General features: G+C 38.5%; 1 protein-coding gene across 2 annotated transcripts in view; it reads right to left on the bottom strand.

The window, feature by feature from the left end:
• Hs3st5 (heparan sulfate-glucosamine 3-sulfotransferase 5) overlaps positions 1–11553 on the bottom strand; it is a 288413-nt gene that overhangs the window by 170206 nt on the left and 106654 nt on the right. For both annotated transcript variants that reach the window (XM_021205176.1, XM_021205178.1), the window contains one exon: positions 9937–10102. The gene's annotated coding sequence lies outside the window, so the exon portion shown is untranslated. The remainder of the gene's footprint in view (positions 1–9936; positions 10103–11553) is intronic.

Here is an 11553-nt window from a genome sequence, read left to right as displayed (position 1 = left end):
GATCATCCATTTCGGTGTTTACCAGGCACTGGCGTAGCCTCACAAGAGGCCACAATATCAGGGACCCTTCAGCAGTATCTTGCCGGCATGAGCATGGGCATTAGTATCTAGGTTTGGTGNCTGATGATGGGATGGACTCCGAATGGGGTGAAGAGGAACTTTCAAAACCTACTTTTACTCTACAAATTGTGATAACCTGTAGATATTTTAATTGCCTCTTTAGATATTTTTCATTGGGCTTTGCTTAACATCACTGACAAGGATTATTGTTATATCAATGCTACGAACATGTAAAATTAATATATGAGTATAAAATATAAAGAAGAACCAATAGCTTCTAGAACCATAGCATCACTTAGAGATCACTGGTTCATTGATGAATTGTAATAAGTGTTAGTAAAGGAAACTGAGCTTACTGCTTATTAATGCATGCAGGAGCTTGCTCTAATATAGAAGAACTATAAAGTAAGAATCTCAAGTATAAACATTAATGTATAAAGTATCATCACTCTGAAAAGTGTTGGTAATAAGAGACTCTGATCTCTGAACTGAATCCATTTTGACTTCAGGACAATCAGAGTGAAATAAAAACCATCTGCCAGTCTACCAAGACTACTCTAAGTCTACCAAGTCATCTTGGTCCTCAAACACACTACCCAGTTCCTAAAACCTTAGTCCTCACTCATCGTGTCTCTTCTTTTCTCATACACAAAGACAGACAGGCATACCAGGCCAGTGTAGTTTATAGTGCTCTTGAGGATCATTGGGCATGTTATTATACCCTGTAATTCTGACACTGAGGAGGGAGTATCAGAGAGATTTGAATAAGGCTCCCAAAGACACTTACTTGAAACAAACAGAAAAAAAAATAGCTTAGCTCGACAAGTGAATATTTTGTCTTGCAAATCTATCATTGTGAGGCTGGTGAGTTGGTTTAATGGGTAAAGGTATTTGCCGCCACTGGGGGCTATACTTTGATCACAAGGTCCCACACATATGAGATAATTGACTCCCTAAAGTTGCTTTCTGACCTCCACATATGCTCTGTGACACAAACACCCCCTCCACATGTTCTCTCTCTCTCTCTCTCTCTCTCTCTCTCTCTCTCTCTCTCTCTCTCTCATACAGAGTTGGGGGGAGTGGATATAAATGAGTACAAAATTAATAGAAAATAATAAAAAGCAAAAAAATAAACATTACCATGCTTGTCAAACACAGTGGACATGTGGTTGTTATGTCACAATTCCAGTGCCAATGTGTTTTGTGTATTAAAAAAAAAATAAAAAAGTAAGGGTAGACTCAGTTGTGTTCCTTCAAGATCAGGACGCTGGAGTAGTCTGTAGCTATACAATGCTGTCCCAGACATGATCTTATTTGCTTTTAGCCAGCCTCATACCTCTGTTGAGAATCTGCATATTTTGGAAAAGGATGTGACTCGGTACTCAAATGCTTGCCTGGTGTGTACACATCCTGGGTTTGACTCCCAGGACTGAAAAGCAAGTATTTACCTACTGACAAAATGTGTAAGACAAAAATCTCTATATGTGCCTCTATGGCTTGGGTAACATTGAGATATATTTACTACTACAGGACCAGACAACACATGTTATTTGAGCAATCTTTCTTGAACAATGTAAGAGAATTTTGTTCATATAGATCAGATCTAGTATTTAGAAAAGTGAGAGGATCCAAAGTGTTTGTCCTGTAAGCCTTGGGTCAAGAGTTCAATCTTCAGCCATGATTACAGCATGTCTGTAATTGCAACTCAGGCAGTACAGACAGGTGGCTCTCTGGGACTCATTGATCAGCCAACCTAAGAACTAATGACCTCTAGGCCAATGAGCATGCGATTTCAAAGCAGATAGGTAATATTTCTGAGGATGATGCCCAAGGCTGTCTTCAGGCTTTCACATTCACAAGTACACATATGTATGCATACCTGAACACACATGACCAAATGTATCATGCACACGGAAAATATTTAGGAATTTGAAAATAATTAAACTCATGAAAACTTATCTCATTTAGAAACACTGGGCAATCTAGGAAGACTATCACTGCAATACATAATAGCTTCATTACATGGTTTTGTTTTCCTTCTGAAGTTATATGCCATCAAGAGCAATGTGTTAAGTTTTCAGTTTTGAGCATTATCTTTTCATTCTCTCAGGAATATTACACACAAATACACATGTTTTTCACTGCCTTCAGACAGCTTCTTTGTAATTTCTTATGCTTTGTGAAGGTTTTTATTGTAACCACACTGCATATGTTATACACAGGAACCACATCAGAGTGGCAATTGAACTGGATTCTACCTCACCAGTGAATGACTCTGCATTGTAAGTAAGTTGAGTCAATGTGTGAATGATATGTCACCTGGACCTACAGGTGCCCAGGTGTTTCTTTAAGGGGTCTGAAAAGGAAGGGAAGAAGCCTGCTGTGCAGAGGATAGGAAAATTATTATCATCTGCTCTCTGAAATTGAAGGAGAATTTTTGCTCAGAAGAAATCTCTTGACTGCAAAAGTCTAAAATTGCACCCTGCTGGTAGTTATGCCTGTTTGGGCTGGTAGGAATTTAAACATTCCACTTTGATTCAAATCAAGTAAATTTTATAAGTTTGTAATGGAAGCATGTTATCTCTTCTTTGCAAAAGAGAAGTGACTTGTGACCCTTAAACCAACACTGAAGAATAAATTCTAATTTGGAAAGTACTCTCTTTTTTGTTTAATATGTAATTTTAATAGTTATTCTTTTAAAGGAAAAAGTCTTTGTCTGAGACTTGAGTTCAAGTGTTTTATTTTAACACAGAAGATGACTTTCTAGACTTAATTCACTAGCTGGACTGCCTGCTTATTGGGAACTTCTTGGAAGTTAAGCTTATTTTCTGGACACATGCTTTTGGTCTTCATAACATTCTGTTTATTCATGATTATATGCTTCTGCTCTGGATCACTCCCTACAGCCTCCCTTAGTCTCTTCTTGTTTTGGTTAATACTTGGGCCTGCGTTCTAGTTTTTTTTTTTTTTTTTTCTGAATCTAAGATTTTTAAACTCAGAATTGTTTATGTTTCAGTATCTTTGTCTATTTTTCCACTTTTGTCTTCTAAAACTAACTTGCTGTGTATTGCACCACTGTATTTTGGCCTGTGACCTAATGTGAAAAACACTCTTTTTTAAAATAAAGTATAAGCATTTTTTCATTTGCTGATGTTGAAGATAGATGTATTTTCTTTTTAAGTTGGAAAAGTTTGTTTTTCTTAAATAAGATATATGCAGCTTTGAAAATTATGTATCACTCCAGCACTCAGAAGGCAGAGGCAGATGGATCCATGAGTTTGAGGCTAGCCTGGTCTACAGACCAAGTTCCAGGGTCTACAGATCCTATGGCCAGGACTACATAGAGAAACCTTGTCTCAAAAACCAAATCGAAGGAAAAAAAGAGAGAGAGAGAGAAAGAAGGAAAATAATTGAGCAGTGAGTGGTTCTTCTTTTAGCTTCCTCTGTTAGTCTGACCACTTCAGACATGAGAATGCTTGTTAGGCCCCCATGAGTACATGAGTGGATGGGGAAAGTGGCATGTATTTTTCTCTTTCTCCCATTTTCCCCAGATAATATTCAACAATATCAATTCCATTCTCCTTGTTTTATTTCTAGCTTTACTTTATTTGTTTGGAAACACAATGTCATGAAGGATAGAATGGTCTTGAACTCTCACTGGTAGCTTCTCCTATCTCCACCTCCTATGTACTGGTATTACAGGCATGAACCACCACTTTAGGCTTCAACAGTACTTACTAAGTTCTTATATTCTTTAACATCCCTGTATTGCTTACCAGAGACACTGAAACTTATAGATTTGTTACATTTAAATGACATCTAATGATTCCCAGGCATTGAGAAGAAAGCCACCAGGTGTATAGGGCTATACACTCAAAATACTTAGTATTGCATCCCGTGATTTGTTAGTCATTTTAATAACTTAATAACATCATACTTCATGTTTGAGTCTGTCATTCCAAACTTTGTATTTTGTATTTATCTCTCTAGTTGAATATATCCAGTGATCACAATCAATCCTTTTGTGCTTTTTATCTACAGTCAGAATACCATCCCCCAACCCTTAGTAGTTCTTTCAGAAGGGGCTTATGATGATATTGATGCCAGAAAGCCTGTACCAGCAGAATATTTGCTTCCAGCTTTTATATGTTAGGAGCCAGCTTGACTAACTGATCATCAACCCTATGATTCCCACGAAGCTGGGATGTGGATTATTCCCATGACACCCTCTACATTGTTAGATAACTAAGCTGCTATATTTGTTCTTGTTGCTTTTGTTTTGTTTTGTTTTGTTTTTTGACAAAATTCAACCTGTGCAAACTTCTAACAGCTGCTTCAGATAAAGCCTCTCAAATATTTCCCTCTCCAAGATAAAAGCAATGAGCCACTGAAGAAAACTTCTAAACAGTAGTATAACTCCAGCCTCATGGGCTTAACATGCTGTCCAGTTAGTACAGGCCACACACAGTCTGGGCTAGACCTGTGCTCTTCCCACAACATGTAGAATTATCATTTAGGGATGTTTAGGGATGGAAGGGGCTGCTGAGATATCTAATGCAAAAGTATAATTTTAGGCTGAAAAAAATGGAATGGGCAGTAAAGATGTTTTTCCTTTGGTTGGTTCTGGTTTGATGTTTTATGGTTAAGCCACTACTAGCAAGCTGTCCCCTTTGTACCACAGTTACTTCCATGAAAGGATCCTTTTACTTCCTCTGTTCTCTAGAAATTCCATGATCAGAAGTGTTTCACTGCAGGTAAATGAGCTTAGTTGGTGCCTAACACATAGGAGAGTTCACCTAGTCTGACAGCTATTTTTATTTTGTGCATTCTAACTATGGAATGGCACACAAGGTAGCTGGACTATGGTTTTCAGTGGGTTTCCGGGTTTTTGTTAAACACATAAACTTCCATTTTTATTTTCTGCTTTTCTTACGAACTAGGCTTACTTTTTGCTTTTAATTATTCATCTGTGTATATGGGTATGCATGCTCAGGGAGGCCAGAGGTCTACACCTACAACTGGGGTTACAGGTGGTTGTGAGCCACCTGATGAGGGTGTTAGGAATCAATCTCTTATCATTTTGAAATGTCACTAGCTTATGCTGAAGATATAGGCCAGATTCTCTGTTCAGTACACACATTTGGCCTCAAAAATCCATTAACGAATATTGTAATTAAACTAAGGAGATAATTACTTTGGATACATATGGAATGTACAAAATCCTAGGCCAACTGCAGCTGGTTGTAATAATGGTGAAACTAGCCATGTGTTACACAGTAGACTTAAGAATGAAGACATCAACACCAGTGCAACAGACACACACAATTATCCTCCAAATAGAATAATCAATACAGTTAGCAAATTCCCAAAAGCATGTGAGAGGTATCTAATACAGGCAATGGGGAATATTTCCACTGGTTGCTATAATTTGAATAACGTTTAATAAAAAGAAAAAAACATGCAGAATTTTGTTCTCCCACATCATACCACAGATAACGGGTTAGATCTAAAAAATTTACTCAACTTAAGTTTTATTCCTGTACTCAATAAAATATAGTTTAGGATATAAGACTTTGCTTGAGACTACTTTAAAAAACAATCATAGACATTTCATATTAATGTTTTTCAATTTAATTTGTTATCTGTATAGGTGGATTGCCTGTGTACACCACATGAATTCAGTGCACATGGAGGCTGGAAGAGAGGCATCAATTCTTCTGGAACTAGAGTTTGAGACTGTTGTGAGAGGCCATGAATGCTAAGAATCAAGCCCCCATCCTTAAGAAGAGCAGTCAGTTCTCCTAACCACTGAGCAATCTCCACACCTCCTCCTACACATTTCTAAAATGCCAATTTTTTTCAGATAATTAAGTACTTTTTTTAGCCTTTTAAAATATTTTCAGCCTACATTAAGGATATAACTTTCAGTAGACCTGGAGATCATTATGCTAAGCAAAATAAAGAGATTCTGAAGGATAAATATTACATGTGTTCTCCCATATGTTAATGTAGCACATTTTAAGGCAGACACATAGAAGGGGGACTGTTGGGAAAATAATGGGGGGTGTGGGAGAAGACGGGGGAGGGAAAGAGCCCACGTCTGGTTAGAGTTCCTCCTATACTCTGGGCAGGTAGATGTGGGAAGGCTGCCAGACGCTTTCCACTTGGCCCAGCGTGGGCATCTAACCCACTGACCCTACTCAACAGGGGGAGGGGTGGACAAGGGGTAGCCCCTGATACCAGGGGCCCCAGGGTGACACCCTCAGCCCCAGGGTTACAGGAGAGAGGGCAGAGGGAGAGAGGTTCCCAAGCAGGCTAGAGTCCTTAGCCCTGGCCTTGACTGGAGCACAGGAAGCCTTCCATCAGGAGATTTAAAAAGGCTCTTTAGAAGAAAGCCTATCCCATTGTCCAAGAACAGTGGGCCTTGATGATCAGAGACAGTCTATGGTTTTAGAGTTTTATTGTAGAAAGGCAGGGGGAAAGAGAGAAGGTAAAGGAGAGAGAGACTGGCCATGGCCAAGAGGAGAGAAAGGATAAAAGGAGAGAGAGAAGAAAGGCTAGAGAGTAAGAAAGAGAGAGTAAGAGAGTGAGAGGAGAGAGAAAGAGGAGAGGAAAAGAGAGGAGAGAGGAAAGGAGAGGAGAGGGGAGGGGAGGGGAGAGGAGAGGAGAGGAGAGAGGAGAGGAGAGGAGAGAATGAGGAGAGAGTGAGGTAGGGCCAAGCAGCCCCTCTTATGGTGGGCTGTTATCTTACTGTTGCTAGGTAACTGGGAGGAGTCTAGCCTGAAGGTCAGAAGCTTGGAACATTGTCTTTGTCACTACTATCCATGCTTCTCCTATGGGGGCTGTGGGGGTGGTAACTTCAACAGGGGCCAGGGTTCCAGGAGACATGGTCCAAAACTTGCTGTCCCATGTAGGTGGGAATTACCACCCATCAGGCTCTCCTGGGGACCAGATTCTAGCATAGCCTGGAAACCAGGATGTCTGTACATAGCCCAATGCCCCACAGGGGACCTTATAGGAATAGGAAGGGACCATATTGAGATAAATCAAGTCAAGGTGAAACACATCAGAGATGAATAGGATCAAATTGTGCTCCATGTATGTATAAAATGTCACGTTATTCTGAAAAAATAATATATGCTAGTAATAATAACACCTCAGTTAGAAAGGGGGTTTTAAGCCTAGAGAAGTAATAAAAGATCAAATTCAATTCTGTCAGTTGAGGATAACTACCAGAATTATTTTGATTAAGTAATATTCTTATTCCTTTCAACTATCTCCAGATGCATTTCCAGCTTAAAAAAGAAGACAATAGGACCATGTCAAAATATGGTTTAATAACTTCCTATATTTACTTACATAAATTATTATTTTCTATATTGGTAATTTTTCTATATACATTGACTTCTCAACATGTTGAGGCCAATACGCCCATCTAAATATCTTTATATGTCTCATGAATTTCTTTATTACATATGATCATAATAAGAGTAACATTCATCTCTTCTCCAACCCTCATAGTTACTAGCAGATCAAGTCTGAGGGAGACGAATCTTGCTGTTTTCCCTTATCGACTGTAAGATGTATCCCATACAAGAGAAATTATTGCTTGTTTTAGATCCAACCACATCGGTAATATTTAGATACTTTTTTCCGTTCGCAACCTTCATCAAGAAGGGGTTTTCTGCTCCTATCCTTACTGAAACATCATCATTGCAAAATAGGTGATGAATTTCTCCTCATTCAGTCACATTGGGCCAGATGGTGGTTTACTGTCCTTCCTGTTATACTTTTATTTGCTAGGCTAGGAAGAGGAAACGGATTCCTGAGGGGATCAGAATGTAGGAGCTCAGCTGTGCCTTCCTCCTCACAGAGCTTATGCTGCTGTGATGTCACAACATTTCTGTCATTTAATTTCACTTCATATTTTGCTGAACACTGGACCTGCCTCATACAGTGCCCTGAGATTGTGTGGGGACTGTAATTTAAGAACACAGTCTGATAAATATGCTTATGACAGTAACTGAGGACATGACTCTACTTGCCCTCACCTGCTCTACTGCTAGGAACATGGTGGGGAGAGGGATGAAGAGGGAGAAGTAAGGAAAAAGGAAGGAGAATGTAGGTGTGATCCTTTTGAAAATGAAATATGACAGAAAATTAATACTAAAAGACTGTTATGCAATATTTTCAGAATGTTTTAAACTCTAAATTTATAGTTCATAAATTTTAGGATTCTCATGATGTGTAGTACAGACTTTATATTCAGATGCAATCATCTTGTGAACAATTCCAATTACCAATACACATAAAATTATTATTTTAGTTAATACAGTTCTGTAAATAATTAATCTTATCACTTACAAATCATTGCCTCATCTTCTGCATGTAGATGTGATCCATTTTCTATGTGTGATATGAATGACTAATGTATACAAGCGAAGGGTGCCAGAGGAATGCACTTCTTGATATGTTTTTTTCTTTTCCAACTTTATGAACAAGAAATCCACTAAGTGTGAATGAGCATAGAGAGTGACAGAGGGGAAAATGTCAATCATACTGAGATGCAGTCCAAGTATTTTGATTACACATTTCATTCCTTACTATGAATACGACACCATGATAAGCCTTCAGGGACTCATCATGACGTTAAAATGTGCATGTGTAGCTGGGCAGTGGTGGTGCACACCTTTAATACCAGCACTTGGGAGGCAGAGGCAGGCGGATTTCTGAGTTCAAGGCCAGCCTGATCTACAGAGTGAGTTCCAGGACAGCCAGGGCTACACAGAGAAACACTGTCTGGAAAAACTGAAAAAAAAAATGTGCATGTCCCTAAGGGTCACTTCTGTAGCGGGAATATAAAAAGGAAACCTTTCTAAATGTAAATCTACAAATAATAATAATAATAAAGTTGTTAGTGAGATGTTGGACAGAAATCAATAGTGACAGTCACCAAATACACATGCAACCTGTCATAAATACATAAAATGATTTATTAATTCTCACCTGCTAAAGAATGAAAGTGGTAAGGAATGTATGAAACAGATGTGTACTCTTGAAATCAAAACCTGATTTTTCAAAAGTGAAAAAGAGCCCCTAGTATGCAAAAACTCCTCATCAACCCTAGAAGGGCTTACCACGTCTTACTTTCCAAATATTTCTACAACTAGATCCAATAACCCTAAATATCTGAATAAATTATAGCATTACACAAGACAGAATAACAGACATAGTAAAGGAGTACTCCCATTGTGAAAGGGAGCTGCAAATTATTGCATCATCTTGATATTCAAAAAGGAATATTAATGAGAATTTATAACTAAAATTGGGGCAATAAAAAGGAAGTGCTAATTTATCATTTCTGTGCTAAAAGTTGCTCTACTCATTCTCTGAGTGTAGGAAACTACATAAAACCCCAATAATAACATTAAAATTATGAATGAAATGTAAATGACTTTGAATTCCACTTTTATAGTTTCTTAAAGGTTCCAGAGGATCAGGATTATCATCAAGGGTAAAATGTAGTCAGATGTCTATGAATCTAAGACTCTGGAATATGCATGGAGGCCAGTTCTTTAAAGACCTTTTCTCTCATTCTCTGTGACTCTTGTACACATTCAGGCTTTAGGATGTCTGTATTAAGAGTTTCGTGAGGAGAGATGGATGGTCATGTGATCCCGGCTTCCTATGTACCCTTACCTCTTTGTCCTGGGGTGCTTACAGTGATTATAAATCCTGTTCTCCTTACTTCCTAGTTTTGCTGTGGATGTCCCATAGTGCTTATTTTTCTCATATTTAACTGCTTTTAGTTTGTGTACTTCTCAATAACATAGCATAATTTTTAATATGATTAAAATTTACTCAAATCTCACTTACCTTCACATCTTTATGCTCATCCAGGAAGTTCTGTATGTACGGAGGAGAGACTTCCAAGAATGTGACAAGTTGCTTGTCTAGTTTCTGAGAGTGTCAGCTGGCTGTTGAAGATCCTGAGGTGAGCAGCAGAAAGCACCCGTCTAAAGCCAGTGGGGCCTGGTCATCTCTAAACAGAGCAGAGAGATGGACAGTTGGTCGCCTGTAATCTACAATTGCCAGGGTCTGTGGGGCAAGGTTACTCTCAGTAAACTAACAGTGCTACTAAATTTGACCTTGGCTGAGGCTTACTGCGCCTCTACTTAGCACAGTTGTCATTTAAAATTTCACGAGGCTGTGAAGTCAGCATGACAGGATGACTCTGAAGGCAGAAGAGGCAGAAAGAGCTCCTATTGGGCTCACTATTTTTTTTTCAAACATTGAATTAAGTGGGATTATTACTAATTTTATTTTTGATATGCAGGTGCTGAATTCATACTGAATTTCTATGTCAAGGTCCCCTGGAAATACATCTTTACACTAAAGTCTATATTATCTTATAAAACTTAAAAGTGGGATATTTTTACTACATTCCCATGGAATCACCCGATAATTTTGCAGCTTTCTTTCACATAGGCAATGCTTTGAAGATAATTAGGCATACACATGGATAACATTCCTTCCTAGTTTGTATGTCTGGTAGTGTATGCTTTCCTACTAAGGGAAACCAAAATTCTTTGTTGAGTAAGTTAAAAACGATAAGAGTTAATAGAAAAGGAGAATACAACGCTTGCAAAATTGATAATCAACAATGCAATTGTTTTTATGAAGAAGGAAAGGAAGCAAAAAGTACAAGTAAATATAAGATCATGAGCACAGGGACAGGCACACACTAAACAGTGAGCACAGGAGACCATGTGTGAGCATAGCTCATGAAAAAGGCTCCACCACCACCCATCTACCTTCTCCTTTCCTGTGTCTCACAAACAGAAATAATAAGATCAAGTGACCTTGTCTTAGACCATAAGAAATGCAAAAATATAATGAATAAAAATGTTACCATAACTTTGATTTATTTATTAGTAAAATGGCTCTTGATGCTTTTCACTTGTATCCATTTGTTAGAATAGGTCCACGATGCTTCAAGGTAGGTAGCTGTCTTGTTTCCATAATAATAATAAAAAAGTCAGTGAAACTTCAGAGAAGCAAAAATATGGCCACTTATGGGTGAGCAGCAGAGTCAATCCTACTAAATTTGAAATGCCACTGGTTTGAAATACCAGTGGGGTTGGGGCTAGAGAGATGGTTCACAGGTTAAGCCCACTAGTTGCTTTCCCACAGGACCCAGGTTTAATTTCTAGCACCCATATGGTGGCTAAGAACTATCTGTAACTCCAGTTCCAGGGCATTTGATGCATCATCTTACCTCCTCAGGCACTCATCCATGTGATACACAAACATTCAGGTAAAATACAAGTAAAACTAGTAAAAATAAAATAATACACTGGCTTTTCAGTTCCTTGCTAGGAGAAGCCTTGCTGGCAGACAAAATCCTCATAAAACTACTAAGCATTTGCACTACAGTGACTGTAGTTCTCTCTCTCTCTCTCTCTCTCTCTCTCTCTCTCTCTCTCTCTCTCT

Source organism: Mus pahari, chromosome 9 (genome assembly GCF_900095145.1).
Source record: "Mus pahari chromosome 9, PAHARI_EIJ_v1.1, whole genome shotgun sequence".
NCBI lineage: Eukaryota > Metazoa > Chordata > Mammalia > Rodentia > Muridae > Mus > Mus pahari.
The sequence above is the reverse complement of the archived record's forward strand: the minus strand, read 5'-3'. Positions and strand labels throughout refer to the sequence as shown.